General features: G+C 38.9%; 1 protein-coding gene and 1 pseudogene across 9 annotated transcripts in view; both read left to right on the top strand.

Annotated features, from left to right (window-relative positions):
* Window positions 1-14,129, top strand: part of NCOA2 (nuclear receptor coactivator 2) — a 290,646-nt gene that overhangs the window by 123,082 nt on the left and 153,435 nt on the right. The gene's annotated exons all lie outside the window — the stretch shown is intronic.
* On the top strand, window positions 9,206-13,492 carry LOC111558521 (annotated as a pseudogene).

Raw genomic sequence — 14,129 nt, 5'->3', positions numbered from 1 at the left:
GTTTTTGCCTCTATTAAACATTAGAACGATGCCAGTGTTTATACTATAGAAAGTACTCAGGACACCCGTGAATGTAGATCCTGATTACCCTGGTGTTGTGGCAAGGGTGCTTATGTGTTATGGTGAGAATCAGTGGTAAGATTGCAGTTGCTGTCAGAAAGTCCTGTCCAGGTACAGGTGTGCTGTTTCGAAGGGGTACAAGCACCCCGATGTTTATAGCCGCGCTATCGACAATAGCCAAAGGATGGAAAGAGCCCAAATGTTCGTCAACGGATGAATGGATAAAGAAGATGAGTATTACTCGGCAATCAAAAAGAATGAAATCTTGCCGCTTGCAACTATGTGGATGGAACTGGAGGGTATTACGCTAAGTGAAATTAGAGAAACACAAATACATACGACTTCACTCATATGAGGAATTTAAGATACAAAACAGATAAACATAAGGGAAGGGAAGCAAAAATAATATAAAAACAAGGAGGTGGACAAAACGTAAGAGACTCTTGGTTGCTGGAGGTATTGTGGGAGGGGGGATGGGCTAAATGAGTAAGGGGCATTAAGGATTCTACTCCTGAAATCATTGTTGCACCATATGGTCACTAACTTGGATGTAAATTTAAAAATTAATTAATTAATTAAAAAAGAAAGTTCTGTCCACTTTTGCTGTGAGATATATGAGTTCGATGTGGAATATTACAGTGCTATTAAAAATCAGATTTTCAAAGCCTAAAATGCTAAGGAAAAATACTGTTGTAATGCTGTTAGGTGGAAATGATAGGATTGAATTATACAATTGATTTTTTAAAATTATGTTTTGCTCAAAAACTCCTGGAAGTAAATACATTGTGATGTTAAATAGTATCTTCAGATGGTGGAAATATGGGTATTTCTCTTCTTTACTTTTCCCTATTTTCTACATTTTTTTTCTAGTGATAAAAATAAAAATAATAAACTCGATGGGAATGAAATTAGAGATATTTGTCCTTACAGATAAGCTGAGTGATAGCTGAAAATGTATCTATAGTTTTTTTAAGTTTGAAAGTGCCCATTCACCTGAAAGATACATGCTCAACCTTACTGTTTAGGCACCGAAGCTACACTTATGGCTCATTCTTCCAGTAACTGGTGTTACTTTGTATTAAAAGTACAGAATGGCTATTGTGTTTTACTTGTACTAATTTAATACTGCACTTTTATGAGATTGTGGTGGGTGGCGGTGATTACTCTTTCAAAAAAACCTGAGGCATGGAGAAGGAAAATAATTGTTCTAAGTAACACACCTAGTAACCAATGCAGCCAGGATTTGAACTAGTCTGTCATGAAAGTCAGTAATTTTAAATATTACATAGTGGCTACCTAAATTTTGCAGTGTGGTATAGAAAATATGACCTAAGGAGAAAAGATACAGGAAAAAAGATAGTCAAACTCTGCCTAACATAAGATTTTGCCTACAAACCGAATGGTAAATGTGTAGATTTCTGTTTATTGTCACATCATATAAAAATGGCCAGGCTGAGTATCCTTAGATTCAGAGGGTCTAAAAAAAAATGTAGACGATATGTTACAGGCTAGATGGTCCTCTGGAAATTAGTTTTCAGGGGTGAGTCTCCATGTGCTTCCCAAGTGACTGAGATGGAGGGACAACGACAGGTCTTTGGCACTGCTGAATGGGAGAGCTGGGCCTGGCATATTAAGACAGTGAGGACAGGGAGCAAATAATGCTTGAAAGAAAGGGTTCAAGTTGCAGGTCACAAGGGCAGACTCCGCATTGTAGAAATTGATTTCAGGAACAGCTGCTTCTCATAAGGGCAACTGTACCTAGCAGTAGGGATTTGTAACAGGTTAAGGATTCTGAAAAGGCGAGGATGCCAGCCGGCCAATCCTTGGTGAATTACCATGTATCCTCCTTCAAACAGGAAGTCCAATTAAAATGACTTTATGTAAAAGGAAGTAAAGTTTTTTGAGATCATATTTATTCTGATCAGCAATTTTGTAATTTCCTTATTCTCCTTCAAGCTCCATTTTCACTGGTGATTTAGCAGGGCATAAATACCTACTGTCAGCACGTTATGTAATAAATAGAATGATAAAGACATTTTATTTTTTTAATCTTTTTAATGTTTGTTTATTTTTTAGAGAGAAACAGGGCTTGAGGGGGGGAGGGGCAGAGAGACAGAGAGGGAGACAGGAATCTGAAGCAGGCCCTAGGCTCTGAGCTGTCAGCACAGAGCCCGACACGGGGCCCAGATCCACGAAGCATGAGATCATGAACTGAGCTGAAGTCGGACCCCCAGCCGACTGAGCCACCCAGGCGCCCAAGACATTTTAAATACGGGATAATTTTATGCCCACAGGAGCTATTTAATATGTAATCAAAATATTTCAGTTACATTCAGTTGACATTTTGGTGGGTCTTCTTTCCTTTCATATATTAGAGATATCCTGTCTATCACCTAGTAGAAAGAGGCTGGATCTTCATGAGCTCTCCTTTTAGGAAATGACGATACCGGCATCTGTTGAGAATAATGTGGTAGATACCTGCTGGACCAAGGAACTGAGTGGTAGACATTCTTCTAGTCTAGGCCTTTTCCTAATTTACGTATTTTTCATAAAGTCTTCTCAGATAGGTGTGAATATCTTCAGTTTACGGAGATTAATGAGAGAGAATTATATGGCCAGAGATAGTAAGTAGTGGAGCCTAAGATCAGAGACCTTCTGACTCCGAGTCCATTGTTCTTGTTGCACAGATAATGTACATCACAAGAAAATGTTGTTAGCGTTTAAATCTCTAAGTATAAGCATTAATTATTTGTGACCAAAAGGGTAGACGACATAACCTTATCATTTCAAAATTTATTTAACCAGAGAATATTTATTGAACCCTGACCACTACAAAGTACTGTGTCAGTTGCTCCATGAGATAAAATGAACCTCTTGCCTTCAGGAAGCCTACAGTGTGTGTGAGGTTGATTTACACATTAACAAAAACAGCAAGGCAGGATTTTTGTTTGTTTATTTTGCTTTTGGTTTTGTTTTTTGTTTTGGTGATTAAAGATGATTAACTTTATTTTTAAAAAGTTTTTAATTAGGAGGTGCCCGGGTGGCTCAGTCGGTCAAGCGTTCGACTTGGGCTCAGGTCATGATCTCACGGTTCGTGAGTTCGAGCCCCGCATCGGGCTCTGTGCTGATAGCTCGGAGCCTGGAGCCCGCTTCGGATTCCCGTCTCCCTCTCTCTCGGCTCCTCCCCTGCTCACACTCTGTCTTTCTCTCAAAATAAATAAAGATTTAAAAAAAAATTTTTTTTAAGTTTTTATTTAGTTTTTTAAATTTTAATTCCATTATAACACACACAGTGTTATATTACTTTTGGGTGTACAGTATAGTGATTCAACAATTCTGTGCATTACTCAGTGCTCATCATTAGTTACTCTTAATCCCCATCACCTATTTCACCCATCCCCCCACCCACCTCCCCTCTGGTCAGCATCGGTTTGTTCTCTATAGTCAAGATTCTGTTTCTCGGTTTGTCTTTTTTTCTTTGTTCGTTTGTTTTGTTTCTTAAATTCTACATATGAGTGAAATCATATGGTATTTGTCTTTCTCTGACTTATCTCACTTAGCTTAATACCCTCTAGCTCCATCCATGTTGTTGCAAATGGCAAGATTACAGGCTTTTTTATGGCTGAATAAAAATCCATTGTGTATATATACTATGTCTTCTTTATCCCTTTATCTCTCAATAGACACTTGGGCTGCTTCCATAACTTGACTGTTGTAAATAATGCTGCAGTAAACATAGGGATGCATATGGACCAAGGCAGTTTCTAAGAAAATTCATGTGTAGTATACATAAGGTATTCTGTGAGTAACTCCAGAACTATGTTTCCTCCCTGCCTCATGTGTACATCCAATAAATATTTGAATGAATGAATGAATGAGTCCACATTAGAGTCAGTTGGTTAGGGAGGAATATATGGGGGGTGGAGAAAAGACTTGGGGCAAAGCCTTTGAAGACAACTAAGATTTGGATACCTGAAAAGGGGTAGCGCTGGGGTGGTGGCATTCCAGGTAAGAGACACAGCTTGAGCAAAGAGGAAGAGAAGGGAATGACCAAAACCCATGTAAGGCTTTGAATAGAACATTGGCTTTTGTATACAGGAATAGTAGATGGTATCACTGGACGTACAGCTTTGAGCCAGGCTTTGAGGCCTATAAATGCTGGGTTAAAGTGTTTTCTTTTTATTCTCTAGGCAGTGGCTGTCCTCAAAGATTTAAGTTCTAGCATCTGATAAGTGACATTACCAAGGTGGCATTTTTTGTTGATCGTTTCGCTCTTGGTATGCTGAGTGAATGCGGCCGGGGGTGGGGGTGGGGTGGTGGAAATGGAGGGGTGGAGACCAGAGGTGAGAAGGAGTTGAGGCGGGGGCATTGGTTTAGAGCAGTGGGCACAGCGATCCAGTTGCACTGAGGGGCCTGACAGCAGGAAGGCAGCTTGTCAGAACCTGACTACTGGTTGTGTTGGGAAAGAGAAATTCAGTGGAAAAAAATAGAATTGCACATGGAATAATAGTTTTAAAGTTCTCTGCGAACCAGTGTCTTACAGTGTGTTCTGGTCAAGAATTGCCAAGGGATAACATTCTTTTTTCTCTTGATTTTAAATGTTTGTTCTTCTTAACAATTTAAAACTATAACACTTCCAGGGCACCTGGGTGGCTCAGTCGGTTGAGCGTCTGACTTTGCCTCAGGTCATGATCTCGTGGTTTGTGAGTTCAAGCCCCGCATCGTCGGGCTCTGTGCTGACAGCTCAGAGCCTGGAGGCTGCTTCAGATTCTGTGTCTCCCTCTTTCTGCCCCTCCCCCACTGATGCTCTGTGTCTCTCTCTCAAAAATAAAATAAACATTAAAAAAAATTTTTCTTAAGTATAACACTGTCTTGACCCCCTTTCTTTTGTATTATTTATAGCGTTCTCTTTCTTCTTTTCTCAGAAGTAACTGCTATCCTGACTCTGTTGTTTGTTGTACCCATGCCTTTTATTTTTGCTTTTTACTTTTACTCTTTGTATATTTGTTTATAATATTTGGTATTATTGTCTATGTTTTAAAACTTAATTAAATAGTACCACACTATCCGTATTGTTCTGCAACTTGCCTTTTTCCTGTAACATCACAATTTTTTTAGATACTAATCTGTCTGTTTGCAGGTCAGCCATGCCTTATGTGAACATATCACAATTTGTCTGTTTTCCTCTTGATGAATGTTTAGGTTGTTTCTAATATTTTTGCAATTACAAGCATTCCAGGAGCAAGTGTTCTTGTACGTGTCACCCTGTGTACATATTGGAGTTTCTGTGGGGTATTACCTAACAAGGTAATTGCTCGGTTGTAGAATATGTGATTACATTTGTAAAATGATATTTCAGTTTAGTTTTAGCATGCATTCTCAGGTTGCTGTTGAGATTCCACATTGACCATTTTGGTTCTTTCCTCTGAGTTGCCTATTAATACATTTTACGCTTTTTTCATTTGGGTTATATTTTTCACATTGATTGACAGTTACTGATACATTCCAGACACTTTAGGCTGGTATTTTAACCTTCAGTTAACTCTGAGTCTGTTCCTTTGGTAATCTATATCAACTATATAGACTATATATCAACTTTGATTCTCGGTGACGTTATATATGTAAAAATGACCCTTGATTGCTAAGCCATATCTTGGAAAGGCTAAATGAAATATGAATACCTGATGGGGGAGCCCTAGCGTTGAGCTTCCCTGGTGCAGTGACTCTTACAAATGAGCATTTCCATCGTGGGGACCTTGGAAGCTTTGCTTACGAATTTGATGTAAGAGATACTGGCTTCTGTGGAGCAGGAAACATCTCAAGGGGCAACTCCACCCGGCCAGTGTGGACCTGAGCTAAACGGGTGCACGGTCTGATGGAAGTACAGTACTTGCACAGCAGAGTGGTGCTTAATGCTTCTCTGCTGGCAAGCTGTGCTCCTGCCTGTATTCTTCTGGGGACACTGGGGCCAGAGGTTGCTTACGATAATTGTGTGAGTCTGAATGTTTAGTTGAACCTAAGAAAACCCTTTGGTGTGTGTTGCGGCTATGTTAGTACTTAAGATTGTTTGGAAGAGAGTTTATTTGGCAGAATTAGCTTCTTATATATTACACATCAATGAAATATCTTTAATTTTGTCTTAGTTTTCTTAGAATGCATTTTAAAATACAATCTCTAGGGGCACGTGGGTGACTCAGTCAGTTAAGCGTCTGACTTTGGCTCAGGTCATGATCCTGAGGTTCGTGGGTTCAGCCCCATGTCGGGCTCTGTGCTGACAGCTCGAAGCCTGGAGCCTGCTTCGGACTCTGGCTCCCTCTCTCTCTCTTTCCCTCCCCAGCTTGCGTTCTCTCTCTCTCTCAAAAGTAAATGAATAAACTTAAAAAATTCTTTTAAATATAATCTACATGTGGATTATGCAATCCAGATTAAGTAATAGACTCTGTTAGGGGAAGTGGAGAGTATCACAATTTATGTCTGTACTGCTCTGCTGCATGAGTTTACGCTGTCCAAAATAAATGGAGAGGGGTCAGCTAACAAGGCATCTGTTCCCCTGCCGTACTCTGATCATTTTTTATTGCTTTTGATTTTTAGAAGAGGTAGACTTGAACCAATGGGCTCAACTGATGGCTTGCGGACCCCTGTTGGAATATAGACTTCTTAGGCATCTGGTCAGGTCTCTCCAGATTCTTAGCTTAGCCCATCAGTGTGATTTTCCTTTTTCATGGATGCATACTTTTCCAATATGATGTGATTTAATAGGAAAATAGTATTTGATATCCCAAAAACGACTTACATATATTTTGGTAACATTTATTTTGAGATAAAGGAATGTATACATCTTATTCTGTTTAAAAGTGTAAACAAATATTTCTTGATTCAGGTAGAAGAGTTCAAGTTGATTCCTGTATAAACATGTGTATCTTTGTATTATTTTTAAGAGGTTATTTCAGTAAATTGCAGACCTTTAACTAATCCTTGGCAGACTCATGTGTAGTTGACAGCCCCAATTCAAAAATATGAATTTGATTTACTTGTGATTTGTAAAACCAAGGAAAATGCCAAAACTTGTGGTAGAAATGATAAACTTACCTTAAGTAGTGCTATTAAAAAAATAATAATAATAAGAGGCTTAAGGGTGCCTGGCTGGCTCAGCCCAAGAGTGTACCACTCTTGATCCCAGGGTTGTGAGTTCGAGCCCCACATTGATGTAGAGATTGCTTAAAATAAAATAAATAAACTTAAAAAAATAAGATGCTTAAACATGGCTTTTTCTTTTTCTAAAAATGATATCATATACATGAGAATGATTATTCTGCTTGCTCACTGCTTCACTTCCTTAAAGATAAAAGAAATAGGGTCTTTTTTGGATTAAGGCTGAAATTAAGGCCACTTTCTCAGGTCTTCTTCCCTCTTCCCCTGGTTATGACCAGCTGTCCTGTAGCCAGATAGCTCTTGTGTCCGCTGGCCTCCTGTCCTACCTCCCTGCCCCCCCCATGCTTGTAGACAGGCGTACCTAGCTTTATCGTGCTTCCCTTTATTGGATTTTTACCAATTGAAGGTTTGTGGCAGCTCTGTATCAATCAAGTTTATCAGCTCCATTTTTCCAACAGCATTTGCTCACTTTGTGTCTCTGTGCCACATTTTGATAATTCTCAAAATATTTCGCACTTTTTCATCATTATTATATTTGTTATGCTGATCAGTGATCTTTGATGTTACTCCTGTTACTGTTTTGGGATGCTGTGAACTGTGCCTATATAAGACAGGGTATGTAGGATAACATACAGTGTAATATTAGTTTTAGGTGTACAATATAATGATTCAACACTTCCATATGTACCCGGTGCTCATCACAACAAGTGCCCTTCTTAATCCCCCCAGCACCTGTTTTAACCCATCCCCACACCCACCTCCCTTCATGTAATCATCAGTTTGTACTCAATACATAAGCGTCTGTTGGGGTATCTGGGTGGCTCAGCTGGTTAAGTATCCAACTCTGGATTTTGGCTGAGGTCACGATCTCACTGTCGTGAGATCGAGCTCTGCATCAGCACAGACCCTGCTTGGGATTCTCTGTCTCCCTCTCTCTGCCCCTCCCCTGCTCACACACTCTCTCAATCTCTCTGTCTCTCTCCGTCTCTTTCTCTCAAAAATAAATAAACATCTTAAAAAAAGAGTTTGTTTCTTGATTTGCCCCTCTCTCTGTCTCTCTCTCTCTCTTTTTTCCCCCTTTGCTCATCTGTTGTGTTTCTCAAATTCTACATATGAGTGAAATTGTATGGTATTTGTCTTTCTCTGACTCATTTTTTGGCTTAGCATTATACTCCTTAGTTCCATCCATCTCACTGCAAATGGCAAGATTTTGTTCTTTTTTATGGCTAAGTAATATTTCACTCTGTGTGTGTGTGTGTGTGTGTGTGTGTGTGTGTGTGTGTGTGTGCGTGCGTGCGCATGTATGCACGTACACTTCACATCTTCTTTATCCATTCATTAATCAGTGGACATTGAGTTGCTTCTATAATTGGCTGCTGTAGATAATGCTGCTATAAACATCGGGGTGCACTATCCCTTTGAATTAGTATTTTTGTATCTTTGGGTAAATACCTACTAGTGCAATTGCTGGATAATAGAGTACTTCTCTTTTTAACTTTTGGAGGAACTTCCATACTGTTTTCCAGAGTGGCTGGACCAGTTTGCATCCCAACCCCACCAACAGTGCAAGAGGGTTTCCCTTTCTCCGTATCCTTGCCAACACCTGTTGTTTCTTGTGTGTTGATTTCAGTCATTCTGACAGGTATGAGGTGATATCTCATTGTAGTTTTGATTTGCATTTCCCCGATGATGAGTGATGTTGAGCATCTTTCCATGTGTCTGTTTGCCATCTGTATGTCTTTGGGAAAATATTCATGTCTTCTGTCCATTTTTTAATTGGATTATTTGTTTTTTGGGTGTTTTATCAGTTCTTTATATATTTTGGATACGGATATGTCGTAGGCGGCAAACTTGATGGATAAATGGCTGTGTGTGTTCTGACTGCTCCACTGACCATTTGGTTGTTTGTCTCTGTCTCTCTCCGTTTCCTCTGGTCTCCCTATTTCCTGAGGCACAACACTATTGAAATGAGGCCAGTTAATTGTTCAAGTGAAAAGTGGTCTCTAACTGTTCAAGTGAAAAGAAGAGTTGCACGTCTCTCACTTTAAATCAAAAGCTAGAAGGGATTAAGGTTAGTGAGGAAGGCACAATCGAAAGCTGCAACAGACTAAAAACTAGGTTTGCCAAACAGTTAAGTTGTGAGTACAAGGGAAAATTCTTGAAGGAAATTAAAAGTTACCCCAGTGAACACATGAATGGTAAGAAAGCTGAACAGCCTTATTGCTGATAGGAAGAAAGCTTGAACAGTCTGGATAGAAGATCAAACGAGCCACAACATTCCTTTATGCCAGAGTCTAATCCAGACAAGACCCTGACTCTCTCCAATTCTTTGAAAGCTGAGAGAGGTGAGGAAGCTGCAGAAGAAGTCTGAAGCTAGCAGAGGTTGGTCCGTGAGATTTACGGAAGAAGCCGTCCCCGTCACATCAGAGTGCAAGGTGAAGCGCAGTGAGTGGTGATGTGGAAGCTACAGCAAGTTATCCAGGAGATCCAGCCAAGCTAGTTCATGAGGGTGGTGACACTAAACAACAGATTATCAGTTGATGTGGAACAGCCTTCTATTAGAAGAAGATGCCATCTAGGACTTCCATAGCTAGAGAGAAGTCAGTGCCTGCCTTGAAACCTTCAAAGGACAGACTGACTTCCTTGTTCGGAACTAATGCAACTGGTGACTTTTAAGATGAAGCCAGTGCTCATTGACTATTATGAAAATCCTAGGGCCCTTCAGCATCATGCCAAATCTATTCTGCCTGTGTTCTAAAAATGGAATCACAAAACCTGAATGACAGCACATCTGTTTGTAACATGGTTTCCTAAATATGTTAAGCCCACTGTTGAGACCTACTGCTCAGGAAAAAAGATTTCTTTCAAAGTATTACTGCTCATTGACAGTGTACCTGGTCACCCAAAAGGCTCTGATGGAGATCTACAATGAGATTAATGTTGTTTTCACGTCTGCTAACACAGAATCCATCCTGCAGCCCATGGATCAGGGAGTAATTTTGACTATACAGTCTTATTATTTAAGAAATACATTTCACAAGGCTGTAGCTGCCAAGTAGTGATTCCTCTGATAGACCTGGACAAAGTAAACTGAAAGCCTTCTGGAAAGCCATTCTAAATGACATTAAGAACGTGTATGATTCATAGAAAGAGATCAAAATGTCAACATTAACAGGAATGTGGAAAAAGTGGATTCCAACCCTCATTGATGACTTTGAGAGGTTCAAGACTTCAGTGGAGGAAATACCTGCAGATGTGGTGGAAAGTTCCAGCAAGAACTAGAATTAGAAGTGGAGCCTGAAGGTGTGACTGAATTGTTGCAATCTCATGATGAAACTTGAACAGATGAGGAGTTGCATCTTATGGATGAGCAAAGAAGGTGGTTTCTTGAGATGGAGTCTACTCCTGGTGAAGATGCTGTAACAATTGTTGAATTGACAGGAAAGGATTTAGAATATTACATAAACTTTGTTGGTAAAGCAGTGGCAGGGTTTGAGAGGCTTGACCTCAATTTTGAAAGACGTTCTACAGATCAGATGCTGTCAAACAACACCTCATGCTAGAGAGAAATCATTTGTGAAGGGAAGAGTCGATTAACACAGCAAACTTCATTCTTGTCTTATTTTAAGAAATTGCCACAGCCACCCCAGCCTTCAGCCATCACCACCCTGATCAGCAGCCATCAACATCGAGGCAAGACCCTTCGCCAGCAAAAAAGGTTACTACTCACTGAAAACTCAGACATGGGTTAGCATTTTTTAGCAACAAAGCATTTTTTAAATATTTATTGATTTTCTGTTTTAGAGAGAGGGAGAGAGCATGAGCGAGGGAGAGGGGCAGAGGGAGAGAAAATCTCAAGTAGGCACCACACTCAGCATGGAGCTAATGCAGGGCTCAATCCCACAACCCTGGGATCATGACCTGAGCTGAAATCAAGAGTCAGACACTCAACGGACTGAGCCACCCACGTGCCCCAGCAATAAAAGTATTTTCAGTGAGGGCCTGCCCATTTTTTTTCTTTTTGACATAATGCTGCTGGGCACTAAAAGACTTTAGGATAGTGTGAACATAACTTTCATGTTCATCGGGAAACAAATTTCATTTGATTCACTTTGTTGCGATAATCACTTTATCGTGGTGATCTGGAATCGAACCTGTATCTCCAAGGTATGCCTATAAGCCGATTAAAGTTGCATAAACAGCGTATTGAGAGACCATGGTTTGCTTGGCAGGATGGGCTATGCCCATGGACCACTCCCACAGCAGTCCTACCCATGCCCCTATCTGGGCTATGATTCAAGGAAATGCAATAAGGGTAACTCTGGTTTGCTTTTTCCATGCCTGGAACCAGTTATTGTTACTGTGCCTCTTCCTGCTTCTCCATGTAAAAATACTTTAACGTATATAGATTTGAGTAATCCATGTGGTTACTCCTGTCTGGCGAGAGCATTAAGCATATTAATTATTCTGTGTATGTGCTTGATCATTGAATTTACATGAAAGTTCATACAGTATGTATACTGTATGGGTAAAGAACCATACGTTAATATGTATATGTGAACACATGTATGTTAATACCATATATATTGCTGTAGTAGTGAAAGAACCAAGTCAGATTCTGGGTGTGAATCCAAGCGCTGACACTATAAAATGGGGATAATATAAATATCCGCTTCATGGGGTTGTTGTTAAATGAGATAATGTGTGTAAAGTGCTTAACGCTAGGCTTAGCACTTGCTAAGTACTCAATAAATATTAGCTGTTCTTAAAATTACTTTAATTTGAAGCTTTGATATTTAAAAGGTATTAAGGTGTGAGGTGCTTGTTCATTTCGTTGCCGTAATTATTTCATAGTGTCTTCTATAGGTACTGAAGTTTATTTTTATTTAGCTTTATATGTTTTACTAAACTAAACTCAAGTTTTACTGCAGTGTCTTACCATCACATTCACTATTTGCTGTATCCACCTTTTCCTTTTGACTGGAGCAAGCATACGATTTTGTCATTTCTTCCTCTTTCCTGTTAAAGCATATTGTCATTATAAAAGGATGGGGTTAGCTTTGAAGATTTCCCTTGTATGTAATATGCTGTTTTATCTTTATCACGACCTATCCTAGGAACCCAGGTAGCATGGCTTTTCCCAGTAAAATGTTACGGTCATTCACCAGTTAGTTCATGTTTCAATAATTACAGTGTTTCTTCTCTTTTTTTGGTAAGCTGTTTGTAAATATTTTTAGTTGTTAATCATTTTTTTTTTTACCTAGGAACTTTATTTAAAGATCCTTTTCTTAAATAATAGATTTCCTATCAAAATGAGTGGTATTGGTGATGCTTTTAAGGAAAACAAATTGATAGCCTTTAGCATCTTAAAAGTGTGAGATAGAAGTTAGTGTACTATTCAGTAAGTTTACTGCTTTTTATTTTTTGTAAGATTTTAATTTTAAGTAATCTCTACACCCAACATGAGACTTCAACTCACAGTCTCGAGATCAAGAGTCCCATGCTCCACCAACAGCCAGCCAGGTGCCCCAAGTTTACTGTTCAGTTGTGCTTATGATACTTAACACTTAAAGTTGAACATTTAAACTGTTGATTTGTCCGTCATTATTCTGTTTAAAGCTAACAATTACGTATAGTGCCTTGCTCACCACCAAGCATAAATAGGCCCTTACCCTCATTAAACTCCACTCTGTGGATACAGAATTAAAACTCATTTGGAAGAATTAGGACCAAGAGACAGTATTTTTGAAATGTTAAGATTTATTTCCACTCTCTCTTACCAGATAGCCATATATTTACAAATTAAGCACCTGGAGTAATTAACTTTGATTTTTATTTTAGATACCTTTTTTAAGGAGGACGATGGCTCTAACTCTGTTTCTTAGTTAAAGGTGTTGAATATGAAGGGAGGAGTTAGAGTAGGTGTCTTCTGTCAGATTTTCTTCACACTTTATATTTGCCTTATCCCTCTGACTAATAAGTCTCGTGTTTCACACCTGAGTCAGGAACCAGTGCAGTGAATTTGTTCTTTACTTAGTCCATTTAATTTCTCATTTACATATGGTGTAGTGAATACCAGCCATAAGACTTTGACATGGGACATCTCCCCTCAAACACAGAAATATATAGGAAAAGTTAGTAGAAGGATCGAGGGTTTTATTGAGTTTGTCTTATTTTTACTTATTCATTGCGTTGACATATTTTTTCAATTCTGAAATTTGGGCATCAGTGTCTGAGATTCTAAATTCTCATTCTAGTTTTGTGTGTGTGTGTGTGTGTGTGTGTGTGTGTGTGTGCGCACGCATATATATAATGTTTAATGTTTATTTATAATGTTTATTATATACAATGTTTATATAATGTTTATTATATATAATGTTTATATAATGTTTATAATGTATATTATATAATGTTTATTGATATAATGTTTATTTATTTTGAGAGAGAGAGAGACAGAGAGACAGTGCTAGTGGAGGCGGGTCAGAGAGAGAGGGAGACACGGAATCTGAAGCAGGCTCCAGGCTCTGAGCTGTCAGCACAGGGCCAGATGCAGGGCTCGAACTCACGGACCATGATATGACCTGAGCCAAAGTCGGACGCTTAACTGGCTGAGCCACCCAGGCGCTCCATAGTTTTATATTTAAATCATAGTAAACTTTTATGCACCTAATTGCTATGCAATAATTATTTTCTGTACCCAACATTTTACAAATAATAATAATTTCTTTCACATGTGTTTTAGTAATAGTTAAGCTTTCACTATAAAAATCCCTTAAGTGTCTCAGGGAACAATGATATTGACATATAACAAAATTGTTATGGTTACCATCAAATATAACAATTTAAGTTTATATTATGTACCAAGGTATCATAATCAGTGCTATAGAGAATATACAGATGAGTAATACACAGACTGT

Source organism: Felis catus, chromosome F2, assembly GCF_018350175.1.
Source record: "Felis catus isolate Fca126 chromosome F2, F.catus_Fca126_mat1.0, whole genome shotgun sequence".
NCBI classification, from domain to species: Eukaryota; Metazoa; Chordata; class Mammalia; order Carnivora; family Felidae; genus Felis; species Felis catus.
Note: the sequence above shows the minus strand (reverse complement) of the source record. Positions and strands in the feature narration are given on the sequence as shown.